The sequence below is a fragment of the Vicugna pacos genome, chromosome 6 (genome assembly GCF_048564905.1).
Source record: "Vicugna pacos chromosome 6, VicPac4, whole genome shotgun sequence".
NCBI classification, from domain to species: domain Eukaryota; kingdom Metazoa; phylum Chordata; class Mammalia; order Artiodactyla; family Camelidae; genus Vicugna; species Vicugna pacos.
Genome location: NC_132992.1, coordinates 3,852,144 through 3,876,758, shown reverse-complemented (window position 1 = coordinate 3,876,758; position 24,615 = coordinate 3,852,144). Strand labels below are relative to the sequence as shown.

The 24,615-nt window shown below is 36.1% G+C and overlaps 1 protein-coding gene across 3 annotated transcripts in view; it reads right to left on the bottom strand.

Annotated features, from left to right (window-relative positions):
- Nucleotides 1-24,601, bottom strand: part of DENND4A (DENN domain containing 4A) — a 108,533-nt gene extending 83,932 nt beyond the window's left edge. For all 3 annotated transcript variants that reach the window (XM_015243862.3, XM_072962209.1, XM_072962210.1), the window contains exons 1-2: nt 24,468-24,601; nt 1,104-1,182 (exon numbers count right to left, since the gene is read on the bottom strand). The gene's annotated coding sequence lies outside the window, so the exon portion shown is untranslated. The remainder of the gene's footprint in view (nt 1-1,103; nt 1,183-24,467) is intronic.
- Between the last annotated feature and the right edge of the window lie 14 nt (nt 24,602-24,615).

Sequence of the window (24,615 nt, the reverse complement as noted above, 5' to 3'; positions counted from 1 at the left end):
TAATTTGAATCTAACCACCAGGGCCTTGGGCAAAACTAGAAATTTACTAAGTAATTGATTCACTCATTCAATGAATTTTTCATAAACACTTTTTAAGGTCTGACACTATTCTAAGAGCTGGTGACGATACTGATGAAAGCCAGTCTCTGTCTTCAAAGAGTTTCTTGTTTAATTTTTTCACATCTCTTTCTATACTTTTATTCCGCTTCTAGAAATCTTTCCTCCTACCACCCTTCCAGATCCCAAGGACTTGCCTTCACTCAGCCCAAAGTTTTTCTACCAGTTTCTCCCCAAAGCCCCAAGTACAGATGTGATTCCTACTTTTTTGTTCCTTTCCCTCATCTCCTTAAAAACTGGCACTCCTTCAGCATCAACATTCTATGGAGATTGTGAAAGGGGAGAAATCTTATGTGTATATCATATTTAATAGTAGGTTTACTTGCTTTTAAAAAGGTTTAACCTATCCAAGCCAAACTTGACTTTTTAAAAGTAACTGTTAGTAGCCCAAATTGATGGACTATGTTGGGCAAATTTCTTGACCAAAGGGGGCTTATTTATCTTCTAGTCCACTTTGGAATCATCTCTTCTCTCAATACCTATTCCCAAGCAGAAACCAACAACAAAAAATCAAAATGCAATTGTGTAATCTAACAGCTCCCTTTTGAAAGATTATCAACCCCTGATTTATATATTTTTAAAAAGTTAAGATAGGAGTAACAGACATTTAAAGAGGAAGAGATCTTTTCATTAGTGATAGTCTAATGCCTTATTTTATAGCTAAAGGAACTTAAGCACAGAAGGTGGCTTAGTTAAGGATATCCAGCTAGTTAGTGGTTGAGCCTGGTTAAGAACTCAAATCCCTTTAACCATATCTTTACATTTGGAGATGTTGTCCCTCTAGTAAATGGTGTTGAATTAATACTGACCCCAAACATCTTTTCAATAAGTTATTTTGTGTCACTTGTTACTCATAATCATTGTTTGGTGAATATATGCCAAATTCTTGTTAAGAGATCTGGTAAATTAACATTTCACTGTGTTTATATAGAAAATAGCTAATAAAAACAAATAAAATCAAACAGACATAAAAAAAAATTACTTACACATTACTGAAAGCCTCTCTCTGAAAATGATGCCAGGTCTCAATTTGTGAATTATGCACACCTCAGAGTTTGAGAAACACTGTATGGAAAAGAATAAGAATTGAGCTTAAATTAATTCCAATCAAATATTTCCCCCTAAGACGCCTGTGACAACTTAAAAGTTCTGTTAACAATGATAATTTTCAAACAAAATGATTGCATATATTGTTCTCACACGGTTAAGAGTCAGTAAGTAATTTTTATACGCCAGCTCTTCTAGAATACCATTTCAGTCAAGAATAAACATTCTTAAAAATAAAAAAAGCAGATAAGGGAGAGAAAGATAGAGAGAAATAAAAGAATAAGTAGGACACAAAAGAATAAATGTATATAGGAGCCAAGAGGAAGAGAAACATGCCTATTTCTGAGGCATTATATATAGTATCTCATTCCTAGAAGAAAAATATAAGCACAAGCACAAGAGGAAGAAACCAGAGCTTTAACCAATGTGGACTATCTACTAATGACAGGGAAGTAGCAGCAGCAGGAGACACCAGATTTACCTAATTTGGATGGTCCTTGGTTTGTGTCTGTGGAAAGTGGGAGAGAAATGGGGAAAGGCCCAAAATCATCTGAGCCAAGATTTGATTAAAGTGTCTTAGATTGGAATGAAGGGTGAAAAGGATGAATGAGAAAAAAAACAACAGTACAACCATGTTACATTTTAGACTGCTAAAAAATGGTCCAGACATGTGTTTTAAAAATTAGTATACCACTCCACTTCAGATTCACTGAATATTTTCAGTCAGTAAATATGGAGTGGCACAAATATATACATATATATTTCAAATATTTCTAAAATCTTATTGCTGACAGGTATCAATCAAAGAGATAATGTAACTACTGACCTGCTGGAACATTTTCTAAATTCAACATCAAATAATCACAAAAATGCTCTAGTTGAAATAATCTATGTATATAAAAATACTTGTAAATTTTGAAAACTACAGCTCATATTTTACTGGTATAATATCAGATTGTTTTGATGCAATTATGAATTATGAATGTACTATATAACCAATTCCAAATAAATTTTCTGCTACATTAAGTTTCCTAATACAGTAAGAACATTGTTTTAATAATGACTCCGTGCTCCACTAAACTCAACATTTGTTTGTTACTCAAAAAACAAAGCATTTTCTTCAATGCTGAAATTTTAAAATTAATTTATAGCAGTATTCACAGTATTGAATGTTTCATCTTTGACAGAATGAACTTCAAAAACCTTTATTTTGATTTCATGAATTGTATGAAATAAACTGACCCATTTTTAGAATTTAACTGATTTCCTATTACAGAGAAGATGAGACTGATATAAAACTGGCAACACTTAATTATTTACAGAGTTCTTCTGCTACAGGAGACAACACATTATAGCTAGTGCTTCACTTACCATACGTGCAGAAGAAAATTTACAATAAAAAATGTGTAAAATCTATTTGGTAAAGCATCTTTTGATGGAAATGGAAAGTCATGCTACTCAAAGTGATATTCCAATGTGTTTCCTGCAGCTACACATGTTAGCTTATCTTTCAGCACTGATTCCTTTAAATTGCTATTATTTTTAATTGAATTTTTTATTTTCAAATAATTGTAGATTCACATTCAGTTAAAAAAAATAATAGAGGTCTAGTATATTTTTTTACCCAGTTTCTCCCAATGGTAACATCTTGCAAAACTATAGCACAATCACAGGCGGGATTGTACATTGATGCAATCCCCCTTATTCTGATTTCCCCATTTGCATTCATTTGTGTACGTGCACGTGTGTATGTATGCGTATTTGGTTTTATACAATTTTATTACACGCGCAGTTTCATTTATTTATCACCAAAGTCAAGATACAGAGTAGTTCCATCGCAAGGATCCTTAGCGTTGACCTTTTCTAAGTATGCCCACTTCCCTCCTGCCTCTTCCCTGCCACTGTGCCTAATCCTCATGGAGTTACAGCATATAGAGCCAATGAAAGGAAAAGACGATGTCTCTAAAAGCAATACCCCCCTCACAAAATAGGTATGGCAACAAACCAGAGAAAAAAAGCATATATGATGTGGAAAGACTTGCTGGTCACATTTACTCAACCATCTGGAACATTTTATTTGAACATGATTATACAAACATATAAATGCACAGACATATGCATGCATACAGAAGATAGGCACAGAGAGTGATCATTTACTAAATCACAATGAAGATGAATCTCCTTAGCTCTGAGATAAATTTTCTTATCATGAATAAATTCCAGGCTGGAATCAAGTGAACAACATAAAATAATGCTACAGAACAGCTACAATGGGGATTCCTAGATGTATAAGAAAATAAAAAGGAGTCTTTCAGTGTGTTCAGGGGCAACTCTGCCCCTTCCCAAGAAATGAGGTTTGAACTAAAGTAGCTGGTATTCCCTTGAGAATATGGATCTGGTTTGGAGAGAACAGGAACTATTTCTAGTCCTAGAAATAACTGAGGGTTAATATGCAGATACCTCTTGTCTCTCTAGACAGACTATGAACAATTGAAAAGCAGGAACTCTGTCTTTTATTTCTTTTGATTCCTTCACATAAATTATAGGAGTTATAAACACATGGTAGGTGTATAAATATTTCTTAAATGAATGAGGTCAGCACAGTAGGAAAAAAAAAAAGAAAGACACCACAGAATCTTAGGATTTTAGAGCTAGGAGGGTTCCTGGAGATTTAGCTTTATAAGTGAAGAAACTGAGGCAGAAGAGTTAAACAGCTTGTCTAAGACCAAATACATCAATTTATGACTCAACTCTCATGGCTTTTAATTTGGAATTCTACTATACCATACCTCAATTCAAGAAAGAAAGAGAAGAAAGTAATTCCCTGAGGAACCCTGTGTGTTAATTAGTGAACATGTTCTTTGATGGACCAAAAAAGTTAATAGGTAAGTAGAAGTTAAACTGGCTGAAGAGAGTGGGGGAAATTGGTAGGTAAGAAAAAAAAATGAGTGACCAAAAATCAGAGAGAAAAGCAACACAGAAAAGAAAAGAAATTGAACAAAGAGAGATGGCAAGAAAAGGAATAAAAAGATGAGTAAAAAATTGTGCAGAAATGGGAAAAAGAAAGGTGAGAAATGGTTAAAGAGGGATGGGGAAATGGTATCTGGAAAAGTTTTAAAGCTACTGACATTCTTTTTAAATAAATAAACTATGAAACAACAAGTTCACACTATAGAGTACAAGATATTCAATATTTTATAGTAACTTATGGTGAAAAAGAATATGAAAAGAAATATATGTATGTTCATGTATGACTGAAGCACTATGCTGCACACCACATTGACACAACATTGTAAACTAACTATACTTCAATAAAAAATATATATATATACACAAAAAAGGAAACTACGAGATTTACGATTCCTATGGAGAAATAAGATTCCCTATAAACTAACAATAATAAAATCAACTACCAGTCTAGTACTGAAAATCTGTTCATATTCAACACTGTACGTGAAATGCAAATATATGGTGCTTACCAGTCTAGAGTGAGAGGGAAGTCTGGTTTTAAACTGTCTCTTGCACTACCTTTTTTTTTAACTTAATTTTTACTCTTTTACTTAATTTCCCATATGAATAACACTCCCATATCACGAAGTTCCTTTCTAAATTATCACAAACATTCGTTAGGCTAGGTATCTAAAATGAATTGTTGCCATCAATGGAATCTTCCCAAAGTTTCTCTCAAACACACGATATCTGATTTTTCTTCTCTATTTCACAGCTACTCGAAATAGTACTCATTGGGGTAATTAAAAATACATTTACAGAAGACAAGCAATCTAAAATTCACCTCTATTAACATATAGTAATAATGAGAACCATTGATTAAAAATATCACCCTTCCTGAAAAGTATTTATAGTCTGTCACTTGACTCATGTTGAACATTTCAATTCCTCAATGATTTCATTTCACCACCTATTCAAATATACTACTTTAAGCCTTTTAAAAAACCTCTTTCTACTTTTTCCCACAAACTGTAACAAGTAACATCTTTATTTGTTAATAAGCACCTGAAATTACACTTATTCATTTTATTTATTATCTGTCTCTCTTTCCACAATATGTTCATTTCAACAGGGGTAGGAATTATTCTGTTTTGGTCACTGCTATACAATCAGCACCAGTACCTGGGATAGTATGTGGTCAATTTGTTGAATGAATAAAGAAAGAAACTGAGGTGTCCATAAGCAAAGGAATCTTCTTAAAATGTGGTGGATACTACGATCTGAATACCACGCAGCAGTCAGAAGCAATAATAGATGTAAACATAAGAACATGGATAATTTTTTTAAATGTAGTGTTGATTTAAAATAGTAGAAAACTAAAAGGAATCTACAGCAAAATATCATTTGTATAAATTAAAAATACATATCCAAAACTGCACTATAGTTTTGAAAAATATACTCAGCATATGCTAAGTAAACATATTAAAGTAGATACCTAAGAGGAAAAGGGAATGGGAGTGAAGATGGAGGATAAAGGAAGACAAAATAATATTAAAGCAGGGTGCACACAGATCAATGATGAAAGTGTACCATGAAATAATAAATATGACTAAATCATTGATTAAATCAATTTTCTACACTGGAGGTGCTCTCACCCCACTTCCACCAAAGGCAGATACTTAACCACTGATTTCAGCAAAACTCAAATCACTGTGACCTTGAGAAGACCCATTTCAGTAAAGTGTAAGTGAGAAGGAAAGCCCAACAGGAATGAGCTGAAGACAGAATGGAGGTGAAGAAGTATACACATCCCTTTGTAGGAGTTTCGATGTGGAGAGGAGGAAGGAATGGAGTGGTAATTTGTAGATGACATAGAAGACATAGACTCAAATGAATGAAATTAAGGGGAGTATGCCAAGGGCAATCATCCAGCAGAGACAGAAATGAGGATGAAGGAGAAAAAGATAACTGTAAAAGCCTTGAGAAAGGATGAGGGGATGGGATCTAAAACACAGAGAATCTGATCATAGAAACAAAGACGTATTATCACTACAAAACAAGCTTTCCATAGTATGTTGAACAATGATTTTTCTGAATATGCAGGCTTTGGAGATGTGGGTTCTTAACTTTTTCGGGGTCATGAAGCTCTCTGAGAATCTGATTAGTGATATGGATCTTCTCTACCTTAAAATACCCGGATATTCAGCTGGGTCTTTACATACAACTTCGGAGGAAGGGGTTCAATGAGTCACGCTCCTCAAGTGCATCCTCATACAAGTCTGTTTTGAGGCGGGAGGGGTTTGGTTTGTTTTTGCTTTTTACCTTTCCCTGCCACAAAGGAATTATTTTTGGCTCTTTTTTTTTTTTTCCCTAATGGAGGAACTGGGGATTCAACCCAGGACCTTGTGGATGCTAAGCATGCACTCTTCCACTAAACTATACCTATCCCTCAGTTAAACTTTTTAATTAAAGCATAACATACATATATAGAGAAAAGTACAACTCCAGGAAAGTGAACACAATACCACCATTATAAATACCCCCCAGGTCAAGAAATAGAACAGAACCAGTAACAGGAAGCCCCCAATCCCCCTTCAATCTTTCCAAAAAGAACCACTATTTTGACTTCTAACACTGAATTAGTTTTGTTTCCTTCTTAACTTTATATAAATGGAACGTGGAAGGATTCATACAGTCTGTAATCTTTTGGTCCAAGTGTTTTCACTCTACAATATGTTTTTGAGATTCAGTCATTCTATAACCGAGCAGGACCCTACTGTCATCATTGGCGACCAACTGATATCTGTAATGGTGTTTGTAACTGTTTATCTGGATTAATGGTTTAAAGGGTTTTTTCTCATGCTCTTGCTAATCAGGGTCAGGATGGAGAGGAGGGAGGCTTGGGTGGTCCGCCCAACCCCGTGCTGCACGTAGGGATCATGCTCAATGTCCTGCTCTTGCCCCTAGTGTCCTACTCTTGACCTCAACACCTCAGAAACAGCAGTTGGGTGTTTTGTGCATCTTGTTGTTCATAACTCATCCCAACTGCACATGTCTGCAATATTTTTAGCCCCTTATGGTTTCCTTGTACCCTGTTGTTCAAGGTGCAGGCCTCAGCCTGCCTAAAAATGCTAGAAGCATTTATCAACCCGATTTTAAACTGTGCAAGTTTTTCTCTAGATTTTGCCACAGACCCCCTCCCTAAGCATCCTTTGTTCTAGGCACCAGAATATTAGAAAAGTTCCAAAGTCGGAGGTGAACTTCATACCCAGCAGAGGGTAGGGGACCTCTGCATCTGCAAAAACAAGAACAACTTTGCAACAACTTGTTACCCTGTATGCGATCTCTATGGAAACTAGCTCCACATCCTGAACTTTGACTGTAAAACCCCCTGCCTTCTCCCCTCAGCTGGCTCACAGTCTTAGAGGTGTTAGCTCACTATGATCTCCTTTGCCTTTTCTACTTCATCCAAAACTCTGTCCTCAAGTCTCAATTCAGTAAGTGGGGTACAGAGACTGTGTTTTGGCAACAATGCTCATTGTGTAGCAATAGTTTTTCATTTTGAGAATATCAGAGTATTATTTATTCATCCTATTGTTAAGATATTTGGCTTCCTATGTTAGTTATTATAAGTAAATATAAAATCAAGTATCAATTATTGTACATGTTTTTTGATGCACAAATGTCTGCATTTTAAAAAATACCTATGAATAAAAATGCTAGGATATAGGGAATATGTATGTTCAACTTTGGAAATGATGCCAAATAGTGTTCCAGAGTGGTTGTAACAAGACCTTATGTTTAACGGGGAAAATGGCTTAGAAATAAAAACTTCTTTTCACAAGCAAAAACATTCCTCTGACTAAGCTCTTAAAAGTATTAGTTGTTGTTTTTGTTTCAATTAATTGCTGAATACAACTATACAAAGATTACAAAAAGAGCAGTAAAGTGACCTGGAATTAGTTTGGCTAAGTTCAAATCCTGGCTCCATTCAGCATTATATTATCATATAAGCCAATATCCATGTGCTTGGAATATTACAAGAAGGGCACCAAAAAAAATTATTTGAATTAAATTCAAACTTCACTAATTCAAAAATGAGGTATCACCATTTTAAGAAATAAATTTACTGATTTTGCTTTTCTTTATTTTATGGTTTAGAATGGATTTTGTTCTGAATTACAGAAGTAGCACCATAATCATTTCATGTCTTGTTGATGTAAAGGTTTAGAAACAGGAAATTATGACTGATTGTCTCATTCATCTAATAAACACTTACCAATGTTTATCTAAAAGAACATGTGTCAGTTTTATTTTTGACTGTCCAGCATCTGAACTCCTTTCTTATGTTCAGAAAATCTGCCACTTTGTGTGTCTTGGAAGGAAGCTGAGCCAGAGAGTCAACCATATGGAAACCAAAAAGACCAGATACCTGCTTCCCTATGTAGGGACCAGGAACTACTGGTCAATTAGATGCATTCATGCAGAATTTGAATCTAGAGCTAAAGTTGCAAAGACAGTTTAAAATGCATCCTTAGGGCAGTGACACACGGTTCCCAGTGGCAGTGTTCCAGCAACGGCATCCAGTGCACCGTGGAGGAGTCAATGGTGTCTTAAACAGAAAAAGGACATTTCTGCGGCACAACTTTGGCTATGGTCTACCTGTGAGGTTGGCTGGTTTCCTGTTTGTTATCAGAGTCTGGTTCTCCAGTCTTCCAATCTTTTCTGTAAGCTAACTAATATTCTTCCAGTAAATTTCTTTCCTTTTGCTTCAGCTAACCGAAGTTGGTTTATGCAGTTTGCAACCAAGAATCCTGAAATGGTAACCTTGCCATGTGCCAGGCTCTGCACCGGGCACTGGGGACACAAAGACAAGCAGACCACGGCCCTGTCTTACAGGAGTTTAACGGAGAAGACAGAGAAGTAAACAAGCAATTACTATCAATGACATGTCTATAATAGGAGTAATCACAGAAAGCAGGTTAGGCTTGAGGAGTCAGGGAAAAGAGAGAGATCATCTAAGTCCTGAAATATGAGTAGGATAACAGAAGAGAGATGGAAAGGCATCCCAAAAAAAGGAGTGACAAGTAGAAGGTGTAAGACCTTTTCTCTGCTCAACACCTCTTTCCTACACGTATCAAAAGTGTGTTTGAAGGACAAAAGTGACAAAAGGCAGATTGACAGATCTGTGAAAGGGGATGAGAAACAGTTACCATTTACGACCTGGGTGAAAACGGTGGTATTTTCGAGCATGCTATAGGAAAACCCCATGGTTGAAACACACCCCTCTCCCCACCATCGCTACTGCCACCACCACAAAGCTGGCCACAACTGTCTTCCTTTTCTCTCCTCCTCACCTATCTCAGTCACTTCTCAGAACAGTCAACTCTGAATTTGTTTTTTCTTTAATTTTTTTTAATTTCGTTTGGTTGGTTGGTTATTTGTGATGAGGGTGGTACAGGAATTATGAATGAGTGGACAAAGGAACTGAAAAGAGAAGTAAAGGTGTAAAATCAACTGATCAGAGTAGTGAGGCACAAGGCATTCTGCCAACTTCTCACACTACTTTTGCTTGAAGGTGGATACAATTCTACAGAAGTAAGAATAAAATAATGTAAAATAATATTTTACAAAATAATGGTGTATGTGTATACTCCTTCCTCTAAAATAAAATTTCAGTACTGACACAGATTATTTTTAGAGATTTATCTTTTACAATTACATTAGGCTTGTACTATAAATTGTTTCCACTACTTACTTTTATGAAAACCATAATCTTTATAAGTTATATAAGCTCTAGCATTTTCAGTCACACATGGTATGGAGTTCTGTACTTGAATAGGAGAAAAATCACCATAAAATAAACTAACCAACCAACTACTGTTAGAAAAATTTGATAAAAGAGGCTAAAAGCAAACGATAAGTGAAATCTCACTGTCAAAGTTATAAACAAAATGACTTGAGCACTCTAAAATCTATAATTTTCCTTTGAAAAAAGAAGTATCCACTATCATGTAAAGGACATATATGCAAAAATAAGTTTTCATTGCAGTTTCGTTAAATTGAACGGTGTAAAAATTCACTTTGGTCATATCAAACTCCACAGTACCTTTGTGAATTCAGTTCTTTCTGCCAGAATGCCCCTGTTCAAAGGGCCAGCTCCTGTGTCATATCTGAGACCTGCTCTTCCAAGCCTTTCCTAATCCCTTCCCTAGAACTGTCATCCTCTTCTCATGCTTCAAGACCACCCTGTGCACATCTCTTTTATGATTATCACATTAACACTGTAATCATTTCTTTGAACATCTATGCTTCTCAACTAGATTAGAATTCTTTGAGAATAGGCAATGTTACATCTCTGTCTCTGTAAATATCTGTTTTAGCACAATCCTTAGCAGAGGATGGGCAGTCAGCAAATGCTTGTTGAATAGAAAATGACACAATGTATTAATAATAATATTAATATAAGGTCACTTGTGTTCATGAAGTAGCATGACTCAAACTTGAAATTCTGTATGCAGAAGCTAAAAAAATCAGCTCCGCTAGCTTTTTTTCTTTTTTTGAAAAAGGGAGCTATTTCTATAGTTTTTACAATAATCATCTATGGATTGGGGATGATATAATTTAAATTCTTTACTACTACATAAAGATAATTCTCTTTTTTACTTCAAAAATATCTTACTTTTATTTCACATTATTTAGCAATCACTTTTGTAATCACTACCTTTTAGGATATCTATGTAGCCCTCATACCTCTCCTCTGAGAGTTGTTAAGCCTTGCATCCACTCCCCTACCGTAAAAATGGGGCCTGAAATGTTCTCTGAAATCTTGGTTTCATCCATCATAGCTGATTGGACCAGAATGGACGTTTGTCTCAAACTGGACTTTTTTCCCAGTGTTTAGAATGGGATCACAGAGCCACGAGTGAATATTACAATTTAAGAGTTAGAGTACTTGTTCAGTCATGTGCAGTCTTAAAAGACAACATGCAAAAAGAGAAAAATGAAGTGGACAAGTAGGGAGAAGGAGAAGAGGTCATGCTGCCCCAGAGCAGGGAGAATACAGCTGCTTGAGTTACTGCTGGGTTTCTGGTTCTGGTTTCCCCATGACCCCCACTGTCTCCATGAAGCCTGGCTGTACTTTTATTTTCAAAATACTGTGAAATCCCCAGTATTCTTGCCATTAACTTTAATCCCCATCCCCTTTTTTTTGAGTAAGTTAGTTTCAATTTGGTTTCTAATACTTACAAAGAAAGAATATTTGATTTTAGAAACCTCAGAAAAGAAAAGGTCAAGTAAGAATATCAAAATGTCAGTTAACCACTGGAGGAAAACACCCTTTGTTAAAAAAAAAATGGCTGTTACATTGGTATCTTTGGCCATTTCTCTGCATAAGAAAATGAGAAATATTCACCAACCATAACAGGTTCAAACAACATCCTATAAATCCAACTTTAGCATAGTTGTGACTCAGTAGGAATAAAATTCTGTTTCAAAGTACAGAAAAAAATGAGAGATTAAAGAATAGGAAGTATCTTAGAGCTTATGAGAACAAATTATTTTTTGAAGAGAAATAATACCACTTATTAGAATTCTGACCAAAAACAGGATGGGAGTATGTTTTTTCGGTGATAACACCTAGTCCTATCTAAGAAAACTGAGTGTTACTATACTGTTTTCCCCATCCATCTAAGGCTGTTTTCCCCATCCATCTACACTCATTCTTCTTAAAAACATGCCACTTCAGAGTCCTCAACTAGAAGTCACAGTGGTAGATGACAGTAACCTTTAAAAAAAGGAAGCATCCCCAATAGCACAGTCATTATGTAGCATTAGCTTCTAAAACAGGACGGATATATTAGATTTTCTATTTTTCTTTGCTATTTATTAATAAGAAGTTTCTTTTGGCAACACAGACTTTAAAAAACAACAACAAATTTGTTTCTTTAGTATCAATTTTCAAAGGGATAGTGAAGACACAATACCGGTAACACACTGTTCTTAGGTTCAAAACAAGACAAACTCATATTTATAAGAAAAACTACTGAGATTTTATATTATTTTGCTTATTAGGGGGTAGGCATTCATATTTATGGACCCTTTGTGGCCTTGATATATGTGCTAACATGAAAATAAATTTAAAATAACTAAATAACTTATGCTATTAGATTTGGATAGAAGTATGGTTGAATTTTTATGGAATAACAGCCTTTTACAGATATTCTTAATTTGTTTTGACAAAAGCAAATCCAAAATTTCAATTCTATTTAGGATTAGAGCTAGTAATGATGTTAAAATATAACAATTATGAGTGATAGAGCATAATATTATAAAGTTAGGTTTAAATAATGCTAATAAAATATGATTTGGGGAATGAGATCAGCTGAAGTGAAACTTGGGAAACATTGACTCTTTTTCTAATTTCTTTCCGATTATATTTCACATAATCAAAATTTAGCAAGACTGGGAAAATCTACAAATGTAACAGCAAGTTCAGAGGTAAAAACAAACAAAACAAAACAAAACAGTATTTCTATCAAGTTTTCCAAGATTATATAGACAGTTCTGGTATTCAGAAAAAAATGAGACATTACATTTAAAGTGAAAGGCAAGGTTTATGAAAGTTAAATAATGATTGTCATAAAAAAGATTTTAAGTAAACAAGTCTCAATTGTTCACAATAATGAAAGAAGGCAGAGGCACTGATCATTTTTAATGACTTATATTGCCTCTGGACTGCATTTACTGAAATTACATTTGACTATGAGTGCCCAATATTTTGAGAATTTATTTTAAACCAAATAGTGAAGAGACACTGTGCAGGTTTGACTCTGAAGTAGTTGGGAATTTTCCCAATTTCCCCATTCAGCTCCCTTGTTCAATCTTTCTCTACTACATACTTCAGTTTATCTCCCAAATTAATAAAAGCACAATATTAGCAGAGCTACCACCCTCACACCTTAATCGATAATAGGAAAGGCCAGTTAAATGCTACAGACACACTATATGAAGATTAAGAGTAAATAAAGGGCACTCCTAGAGACAGAGTTAATAAACAGAGTTATTAATAAGAAAAGTGTGTGGAAATTTAAATAACTAATTAAGTAGAACAATTAAGAAATGCTAATCAACAACCCAATCCAAAAATGGGCAGAAGACCTAAACAAGCAATTCTTCAAAGAAGACATACAAATGATCAAAAAGCACATGAAAAAATGCTCAATATCACTAATTACCAGAGAAATGCAAATCAAAACTACAATGAGGTATCACGTCACACTAGTCAGAATGGCCGTCATTCAAAAATCCACAAATGACAAATGCTGGAGAGGCTGTGGAGAAAGGGGAACCCTCCTACACTGCTGGTGGGAATGCAGCTTGGTGCAGCCACTATGGAAAACAGTATGGAGATTCCTCAAAAGACTAGGAATAGACTTACCATATGACCCAGGAATCCCACTCCTGGGCTTGTATCCAGAAGGAAATCTACTTCAGGATGACACCTGCACCCCAATGTTCATAGCAGCACTATTTACAATAGCCAAAACATGGGAACAGCCTAAATGTCCATCAACAGGTGACTGGATAAAGAAGATGTGGTATATTTATACAATGGAATACTACTCAGCCATAAAAACTGATAACATAATGCCATTTGCAGCAACATGGATGCTCCTGGAGAATGTCATTCTAAGTGAAGTAAGCCAGAAAGAGAAAGAAAAATACCATATGAGATCGCTCATATGTGGAATCTAAAAAACCAAAACAAAAACAAACAAACAAACAAAAACAAAGCATAAATATAGGACAGAAATAGACTCACAGACAGAGAATACAGACTTGTGGTTACCAGGGGGGTGGAGGGTGGGAAGGGATAGACTGGGATTTCAAAATTGTAGAATAGATAAACAAGATTACACTGTATAGCACAGGGAAATATACACAAAATGTTATGATAACTCACAGAAAAAAAAATATGACAATGAGTGTGTATATGTCCATGAATGACTGAAAAATTGTGCTGAACACTGGAATTGACACAACATTGTAAAATGATTATAAATCAATAAAAAATGTTAAAAAAAAAAAAAGAAATGCTAATCATCATTAATGCCGGTTTCAAATCTGTGACAGAACACCAAACGTTGGAGCTACTAGAAAGACTAGCAGCTCGCCAAGACGTTCTCAAAAGCCAGGAATTTATCTTTAGTTTTAAAACCCAGGATTAGTTGGTTTGTTCATTGATTTGCTGATTCTAAGATAGTGTGGGGACACAAATACATAAATTAAAACATTCAAAAGGCAACAACAGCTATAATAGGTTATTTACTGAACACTTACACTAAATAGGAGTCTCTGGTCTACATGCTTTAACTGCATTAATAAACTTAAGCTTCAGAAAACTATTTTAAAGACATCATTATCTCCATTTCACAAGGGAAGAAACTGAGGTACAGTCAAATAGCAAAACCAGGTTTCAATCCCAAACAGTCTGGGTCCAGAGCCAACTACTTTATACTGCTTCAGTGATACTACAATCATTCATTCAGCACATTCTTACTGAGTGTCTTCACTGTGCCAGACATTGTTCTAGGTGCTTGAGAGTTGCTAGCACATTATTTCAGAAGCGATTTGATAATCCAAACAATAGTATGGGCCTGAGAGGCTTTCTGGAGGAGATAATGGCCTAAGCTAAGTCTTAAAAGGAGTCAGAGTGGCAAAAAGACAAGGGAAAAAGAAAATGAAGCCATTCCAAGCAGAAAGACTACATGAGCAGTGGTCAATAATTCAGAAATAGCATGTACATTCAAGGAGCCTTCAAAAAAGTAGTTCTATGTGGCTACAGTAAAAAATGGAAAGCAGAAATGATAAGAGTTAAGATCAGAGAACCAGTCAGAGGTCAAATCATGGTAATGATTTGGTAAAGAGTTTAATGACCTGGGAAAAGAGTTCAGGCTTTATTCCGTTGACAATGAGGAGTCGATAAAGAATTTTCTAACTGTGTTTTTGACATACCAGTCTGGCAATACTGAAGTGAATTTCAGGGAGATAAAAATGAAGACAGTGAGAAGGTACGGAGGTAGTTCCTAATAAGGCAGTGATTGGAACAGGGATGCTAGGGTAGTGACCAATTCAAAAAATATTTAGGAGGTAAAATCAGTAGAATGCATAGTAAAAGAATGGATGTGAGGAGAGAGAAAGCAAAGGAGGGATCATAAGACTCCTAAGTTCCTTAGATGATGAAGTCAATAGTCCAAGATGTCTGTGAAAGACAAAAGATCAAAGAAAAACTTCAAGTAAATAAGTTCAGTTTGGACAATAGAGTTTGAAGTGAAGACAGGTAAATAGATAATACAATCTGATGTTCTGGAAAGATACTAATGACGGACAAACAGCTTGGGGGGTGATTGGTAGATCCATGGTAACTGAAACCACAGGGGTAACTGCGACTTGAGTACTGTAAAGGCTGAGAAGAGCAACTGGCTAACCCTAAGACCCTTACTTGTTTTGGAACAGGCAGAGGAAGGCAAGCTCTCAAAGGAAATGATCAACATACTGAGAGGTTCCAGGATAAACAGAAGAGGGCGGCATGGTGGAAGTCAAGGTGTAGAGTTTCTTGAGAAAGTGGTCAACAGTATTACAGTCGTTGGCTACTTTAGTAAGAGCAAGTTTAATTACATAAGTAGAAATTAGACTGCAGTGGGACAAAGAATAAATGGGAGAGAAAAGAGGTAATTTCAACCAGTGCAGATTACCCAGTCGATTTCCTCATCTATAAAATTGAGATAAGGGGTTATTCTGAGCACTAAATGACTCAGTGGAGACTCACCTACAGTAAGTGCGACAGGCCTTCATGCTCACTACACATAGCCACACTGGGTGCCTGTCTGTTCTAACCTCCAACACCTTTACGTTGTAAGGCTTTGCATCTGATGTTCTCCCATAAGGATCCCTCTTTCCTCAGCTCTTCACATAACTGGTCCTTCTCATCTGTGAAATATCATCTCCTAAGAGAGGACTTTCCTAAGAAGTTCCCTGAGGACAGTCATTCTGTCACGTCATCCTGTTTTATTTCCTTTTTAACTCTTACCACACTTGGAACTTTTCTTGTTTATTTAGAGGTAATACAGCAGAGTGATTGAGAGGCAGGCTCCACAGTCACACTGGCTGTATTCAAATCCCAGCTCTGCCAATTTACTAGTTATGTGACTGTGAACAAGTCGCTTAATCTCTCAAGAGTCTTAATTTCCTCACCTTTAAAAAGAGCAAAATAACAAAGTACTTACCTCACAGACTTCTTGAGGGAATTAAAGAGGCTAATCCATATAAAGTTATGATAAGAATACAGGTACATTCTGAACACTCAAATATTACGTATTTGTTTACTTACAAGGATTTTAATGCTCCACTGAACTGCATTTCTGAATATGTACTACTAAAAAATATTTGAAGCTGTAATAACTCTTAGTCCAAATCATAAAAATACCAACCAATAACCAAATGAAGAAGTACTATTCTGACTAAACCTCAGGAAGTATTACTTTCAGAAAGGGTTTTTTGGGTTTTTTTTTTTTTTTTTTTTTTTTTGGCCACAAAAGTCAGAGAGGGGGAAAAAAACCATGCAGAGCTAAGGCTTTGTAATTAAGCCAGTGAAAGTTTTGTTAAGTCTTATATATATAAGTATTACTATGTAATTTTGACTAGCCCTTAAAAGGTAAAATTAAAATATGGAGAATAGGGAAAAAACGGTCCTGAAAGGTTCTGACCTAAGTAACTTGAGAAAACAGTCTTCTGCCTGAAAGACTAAAGACAAGAGGAACTGTACACAGAACTTCTCTAGGCGGTAAAGTCGTTTCTCATTTGGATATGGGTTAACAATTATGAAACTGTACACGTATAATGAAACTGAACAAGTAAATGGATGGTGAGAATAAGGTTTCTCAGTTCTAGAGAGTGAGGTTACAGATAAGCAAGGAGGTAAAGCTAGAATGAACCACGTGGTACTGAAGTAGAGTCAAAGATATCAGTACGAACTCATGTTTAACTTCATATAAATACAGAGGGATGGGTTCAAAAAAAAGTTATATGTTTGTATGTGGGTTAGTACGCATGTATGTATTGCCTATGTCTGTACACTGAGAGGACCTAAAAGCAATCATATCCTAATAGCAGTGAGCACATCCAGTGTCCATATATTTCTAATATTTAGTTTCTAATATTCTCTAATAAAAGTAACCAGGGATCCTTGAAGAAATGGTTTACCATAGGGCTGGGGCAGGGAATATAAAAGATGAGCCTGGAGCATCCTGTAGTGCCAAAAAGTACGAATGTGCTCAAAAAGCAAAACAATGGTTTATGTCCTGTTGGTCACAGGAGCCAACCTGAAAGAGGCGAAACAATCTGAGCAACAAATGAATGTAGTATAGGAGTGTAACCCACGTTTATAAAATGAATATCCATGAATCCATACTGATACAAATAAATGACTGAATAGACGATTAAATGGAGGAGAAAAGAAAACTCCTCCTTAAAGAATTCCAAAATAATTTGGTAGATATTCACCCCTCAAGGTGTTGGAGCTTAACTTCCTACCCATTGAGTATGGTCTTCACTGTGTGACTTGTTTCCAAAAAGGAGAGTATGGGAAAACGTTACAGTAGAGAAACCTGGCAAACACTACCTCAGCCAGATGACCAAAGTTCACAGTATCAGTGGTATAGATGGTCTGTACCTTTGATAGAATGAAAACGGCATTTTACCTATGTGGTCGTCCCCCGCCCCCCAAACCTATAACCTCAGTCTACGAGAAGAACGTCAGACAAACCCAAATTCAGGGAGCTTCTACAAAATATCTGACTCATACTCCTCAAAACTGTCAAGGTCATCAAAAACAAGGAAAGTCTGAGAAGCTGTCACAGCCCAGATGCGTCAAAGGGAACATAACCACTAAATGTAGTGTGATATTCTGAATGGGATCCTGGAACTGAAAAGGACATTAGGGAAAAAACTAACGAAATCCGGATAAAGTATGGACTATAGTTAATAGCAATGTTCCAATTTTGGTTCCTGAATTGTGACAAATGTAACAGGAAAGTCGGATATTAGCAATAGCTGAAACAGGGTGCACAGTATGTGGTAACTCCCTGAAACTTTTCTGTAAATGCAGAACTATTCTAATATTAAAAGTTTAATTAAATACATTAACAAAGACAATGATAACAGGGAAGTTATTACCTTAACCGGACGGATTTTAGTCCTTAAAGTCATGTGTAGTGGGTTGGACAAAAACAGAAATAGTTAGTACTATGTAAAACAATCTCCACACTGATGAACAGTTTATAATATTGCACATGTAAGTGCCTAATTTCAAATGTGTATATTTTTATTTCTTAGCTGATAAGCACTTTAGTAGCAGAAAACTCTCCTCTATGCAGAAGGTCACTCAAATTGTAGACTAAAGCAAAATTGTGGTGCTGATTATTATTAACAAAAATTCTACAGGGCTTTTGAAGTCCATAAAGTTTACACAGTTTTAGTTAAAACATATTCACAGTACAGTACTGAAACATTTACTCATGAATTTCAGGAGAGGAATATAACCACATATTTTAAGAAAGGACACTGGGAAGTTAGCTAATAACAATAAAGTACAATGTAAAATTTAGAATAACTTGGGTCCATAATGGTCATTGTTCAAGAGATTTGGAAACTCCAAAAGTAAAAAAAAACTTCAGTAACATTTGTCACTATGTTGAACATATTTAAAAACAAACAAAAAACCTCTTGCAGATCCGTAAGAAAAAGACAGTCCAGCATAAACTGTGTAAAGGACAGGTACAGGCAAATCATTGAAGAGATAACCTAAAATGTTCAAATATACGAAAAGATGAAGGGAAATAAAAATAGAACGCAAATGAAAAGCCATTTCACAACTCTCAGATTGGAAAAATCAGAGTCTGACAATACCAACTGCTGGTAACGATATAGAGAAATCATTAATATCCTATAAATATCTCATAAAGGGAAAAAGGCTTATATACTAAGACCCAGTAATGTGACAATCAAGTGTATGACCTGGAAAAACTCTTGGCATGTTGCTTGAGGACATACAAGGATTTTAGGCACTATTTATAATGTATTTTAAAAATGAAAGCAATCTAAATGTTCATCAATAGAAGAGATACATTGCAGCATATTTATTCAATAAAACAGTACACACCAGTCCAAATGAATGAGCTACACCTATGGTGCCAACAAGAATTGAGGGGGGAGAAAAGTAAAATAAAGAAACCAGGTTTCAAAATATGTATACCATGACACAATCGTATTAATAGCTGATAAAATTTACGAGCACACTTTTTTTAAGTGCCATGCACAGCCAGAAAAAGAAAGAAAAATGCTGTATATTACTTATATGTGGAATCTAAAAAAGGGACACAAATGACTACTTATTATTTATAACTTAGATGATTGATTTTTTGAATATGCGTAAGCACATTTGACTGTCCTCTATGATTGGATTACTGTATTCTGTTGATTCTTATTTTGTGGTTGGCTTTATGCCTTTGACAACTATGTAAGTTTAAAAGAGCTAAAGCTCTAAATTCTTTTTAGAAACAATGAACAGTACATATATGTAAATTTTTTAAAAATATGCTCGGTATATTGTATATATGTATTTACATGCAATATATTGTATGTGTGCAGTCAAATTGTAACAATTCTACCTAATAAAACTAAAAAATGAAAAAATTAAAATATCACAAAGGTCTGACAGAAGTCACATTTTCAAGGATTTTTCCTCACACATAAACTGTTGATAACTGAATTTGCATGTGATTAATCTTCCCGAATGAAAAATAGAAGGAAAAAAGTTTTAAAAAATAGTGCCAGGCACAATTTTCAGCACCTCATACTAATAAACTCATTTACTTTTTACAACAACCTTAAGGGGTAGACATTTCTAATATCAGTATTTCATAGATGAGGACACTGAGGTATGGAAAGACTTTAAAACTTGTCTAAGGTCACAAAACTATTTAAGTAGCACAGTCAAGATTCAAACCTAGGAAGTATGGCTCCGAAGTCCACACTCTTCAAAAGCATCCAAAGCAATGCCATGTACTACTCATGTATACAGTTGATTAAAAGTTAAATTGGAAGGATATACAACAAATTCATCACAACAGGTGCCTCTGGGAGGGGATATATCAGGAGAGAGGGAAAGAGGATAAAACTGGGGAGAACAAAAGGGACTTTAATTTGATCAACAATGTTCAAGTATAAAGCCCTATGCTGCTCTTTTAGAATTCAGTGTGATACCTATGATACACATAGTTCTTTTATAATAAATATATCTCAAGCAAAAAATTTTTAACGTCAACATTTTGTATGGAGGGTACGTACACTGTTTACCACTTAACCGTAATTTTCTGTATTTTTCAAACATGAAAAATATTACATATAGAGGAGACTTTTCAAAAATATTACATTATAAGAGATACATATATCTCCTCTATAAAATATTATAAGAAAAATAAACAGAAATTTAAGAAATTTCCAATCTCCGTATTTCAGCTCTTACTTGGAAATGAAAACAGCTAAACTGTGAGTTAATGTGTATATACACACATTTACATATGGAAAATGCATTTTTACATGACTCAAAAGAGATATACTGAAAGTATACCAGAAACAGTAACTCTTACTGTACCATTTTGATGACTCACCATTCTCAGTGAAAGTGAAGTACATATAGCACCAGCAGGAAAACGCTTGAGAGCTTCCTACCTCTTTTTTCTGCTCCTTTCTATCTGTTTGTGCTTTCTAAAAGAGGGAAGCAAGAAGGTACCAAGGAATTGTCACATACTTTAAAAAAATAACAGTAACAGCCATAGATGAACATATAAGCAGCCCTTCAGAACGTAAGATTCCCATACAATCAAGAAGTGTTCCAAAAATGTATTTGCAAATTGATTGTCTGGAAATCAGAACATATCTTCCCCTAAAGAGAGTTAAAAGAGCATGTGAGCACCAGGAAAAAGACACTGCCTGAGGTGCCAGGGCATGAGCCGTGAGACAGGAAAAGCAGAGTCACAATATGTACTGATGACACAAGAAGAAAAGCGTTCTCTGCCAGAGTTTGAGGTTAGAAGCCACGTTACATTCATTCACCTTTGTATCCTAGGTGACTTAGCAAAGCACCTGGCACCTTATAAACATTCAAAAACCGCAGCTTCTGCTGATGAGGTAATGAGGGAAAGTCTGAGGCAAGCAGTTCATCAATAGGTGGCACTGTCAATACAGAACAGCTGGGGTGTAAGACGAACAGAGGTTGGAAAGTAACAATGTGGATTAACAGGTGCATCCACATATATAAAATATTAGCAGGCTGGTGTGCTAACTACGAGAATGTCTTCACCTAAATTATTAGCAGTTTCCATTACTGTGTATATTGCATAATGTATCACAAAGTAGTTCCTCAGTTGGAGCAGAGGTTATGTGGGATTTTTAGGATTTTCTCCTGGGATGAAAATATTTTGATGCCATTTTTGTGATTATTAGAGTAATACTATTCAGAAAACAGAAGAGAGAAAAGTAAAAAAAAAAAAGCATAAACACTAAAATAAGGATTATCTATAATCTTATCATCGAGAAAACATCTTTTAATATATTCTGTATTTTCTGCCAATCATTTTGTCATATATATGAGATTTATTATAAATAATAACATAGTATATAATTCCTCATGTTCTGATTTTACCCTCAACATTATACTGTGCTTTCTCATGTTAGTAAATATTTTTTAAAATATGACTTCTAACAACTGCATTCACCCCACTGATTGACCATCATTAATTCCACGAATCCTCTATTACATGGCATTGTAATTATTACAAATTTTCACTACTATGTTACTACATTATATAAATTAATCCTTTCTTATGTATAAAATTCTACATTGCTGTTTTAGAATTCAAGGTGGTAATTACAATACACAGTAATTATGATACACAGTGTGGAATGCTTGACTTCCCCCCAACCCACAATTCTACTTGGCACTAATCAATAGAACGCTGAACAAACAAACAAGCAAGCAAGAAAGAAATTTTTTTTTTAGGAAAGAAATTTTTATCAACTGTACTTCAGTCATTCTCTTCATCTACATCTGGTAGGAAAGAGGAAAGTCCTAAAAGACAAGTCTCTGATATCAGAGAAGACAAGAATTACAAGCCAATTTTCCTGCTAGAGTCACTTCTGTTTTCCACTTAGAATAATGAGCCATTAACTTAAATAGGAATAAATAAGATTTATAATATACCAAACATCTCTATTTGTATTGGTGCTTAAATCCAGGTTTTCAGAGTAAGGAGACCACTTAGAGAAATTCTGCAAACAAAAAAGATAATGTAACTAATATTACTCAATGAGAAAACAGTAAGTTTTCTTTTATAATTCTGCCATGGCTTTTATTATTGTTTGAATTAATTAGAAAATATCATGTATTCTATCTCTTTCTTCTTACAGCCTCCCAATTATCCCGAATTTTATTCAAGTTGCCATAAATAGGCCAACAGCTCCAGGAGCTTAAGAATCAATAACTATTTAAGCCAGTGGTTATTCATGTGGAAAAGTTCAGAACAAATCAGCATCAACTGCCTGGCTCTCGTGCACAAACGAAAAATTGGCATCGCTTCACCAATTTTCAAAAGTGTAAATTCGTGTACATAAATGTAAAACTCTAAATTTTTCCTTCACTTGTTGAAGTGAAGGCCAAATTTCACGTATATTTATTCCCAGAACTGGGCTGATGTCAAGATCAACCGACTTTCCTAACAAGTAGTTTCTTATAAAATTCCACAATGAAGTTAAATCTGTGTCTAAGCATTCAGGAAAAGAAAATCATGTAACAATATAGTATATGCAGTGATGATGATGATGATGATATCAGCTATTCCAGACTCCTACTGACAGCTTGCAGTCCAAAGGGAAAATGTGAAAATGAAGTAAAAGTTACCCCAAAAGTTTAATTCTGGCCAAAATAAAACGAAGTTCAGATAAAAAGAAGCCAAATAAAATCTTTTGTTTCATTCTAAGTTCAAACAGGGTTCAAATAGCTCAGAAATTATGTATACTTAGGTTTTCAAGAACTGAATCCCAGGATCTACTCTAAACATAAACTGAATAACTTGCCCAAGAGCCCTTACTTATTACCCAATTTTAGGTTCCCCAGAGACGACTTTTTACGATAATCTCAAATGTACTACAATAAATTAGTGTAACCTGGGCTACACTGTTTACAGGTGTCTGCATCTCCTTCCCCCAAGAGGAGAGAAGAGGGCAAGCAGAAAACAGACTATATACACCCAACAACAGCTTGTAATCTTGTAAAATTGCTCCTTTTACACTTGGACCATGATTTTCCTTAACGGGTAGAATTTTAAAGAATAACATATTCACGGAGTAATACAATTTCTGCCCTCACGAGACTCCAGCTAGCTGACACGCGTTTTCTCCTCTAATAAATACATGCCTGTCCTGCTGTTGCAAACAAGAAATAACTGTCCTATAAGACAAAAACCCTTCTCTGAGTCTCCAGGCGTAACCATACGTTTGAATTAAAGCCACACTGGAACAATAACAAAAATCTTCCAGCACATCTGTCATTTAAAAGCACGATAATGAAAAGCCGTCACTGCGACCCAGTTTTAGGTCACAAGCTTTTTTCCCTCCTCCCCCTAGAAAGCGATAAACTTCAAAGGGAATGGTGGCGACCAAGAATTGTTTATCCCCCGCCCCCCCACCCCCAAAAAAGACGGGGGTAAAAAAAAACTGGCCAACTTGGACACTGACCAGGCTCACGGTGGCCAGAGTAGGCTATGCAGACCCCTGGGAGGAGAATCGGGCTTCTGGGGGCCCGCCGGGCTCCCGCTGCCGCCTGTTTAAAACATTGAGCAGGTGGGATTCCGGGAGGCCACCTCCGTCTTACGTAACGGGCTTGTCAAAATCCCAGCTCCAGGACCTCCCTTCTCACCGCCCCCGCCCCCACCCCCACCTCCCAACAAGAGCCCCAGGCCAGCCTGGAATAGAAAATCCGGAATGAAAACACAGGAGCCCCTCAAGCATCCGATGCAGAGGCGCCCGTGCTACTCTCAGCACCACCGCGCCAGCCGGAGCGGACCCAGCTCGCGGAGAACGGCCAGGCTCCGAGAAGCCCCCGGGCGGAGGTCGCGGCCATCCGCGCCACCTCTCCGAGCCCTGCCGACCCCGCTCCCGCGCCCACGGCTGTCACTACTCCGGGCAGTGACAGCTCCACATGCCACCGCTGTCCGCGCCGCCGCCCCCGCACTTACCTCACCGCTGGCTCCGGCGCGAACAGCGGGTCCAGGTTTGAGAGCGGTGCCGGGTCCACTCACGAGCGGCGGCAGGACACGAGGGGCTGAATGCCGCGGCGCTCCGAACCCGCTTAGCTCATCCCTAGCCCGGCGCTCCGCCCTGCGC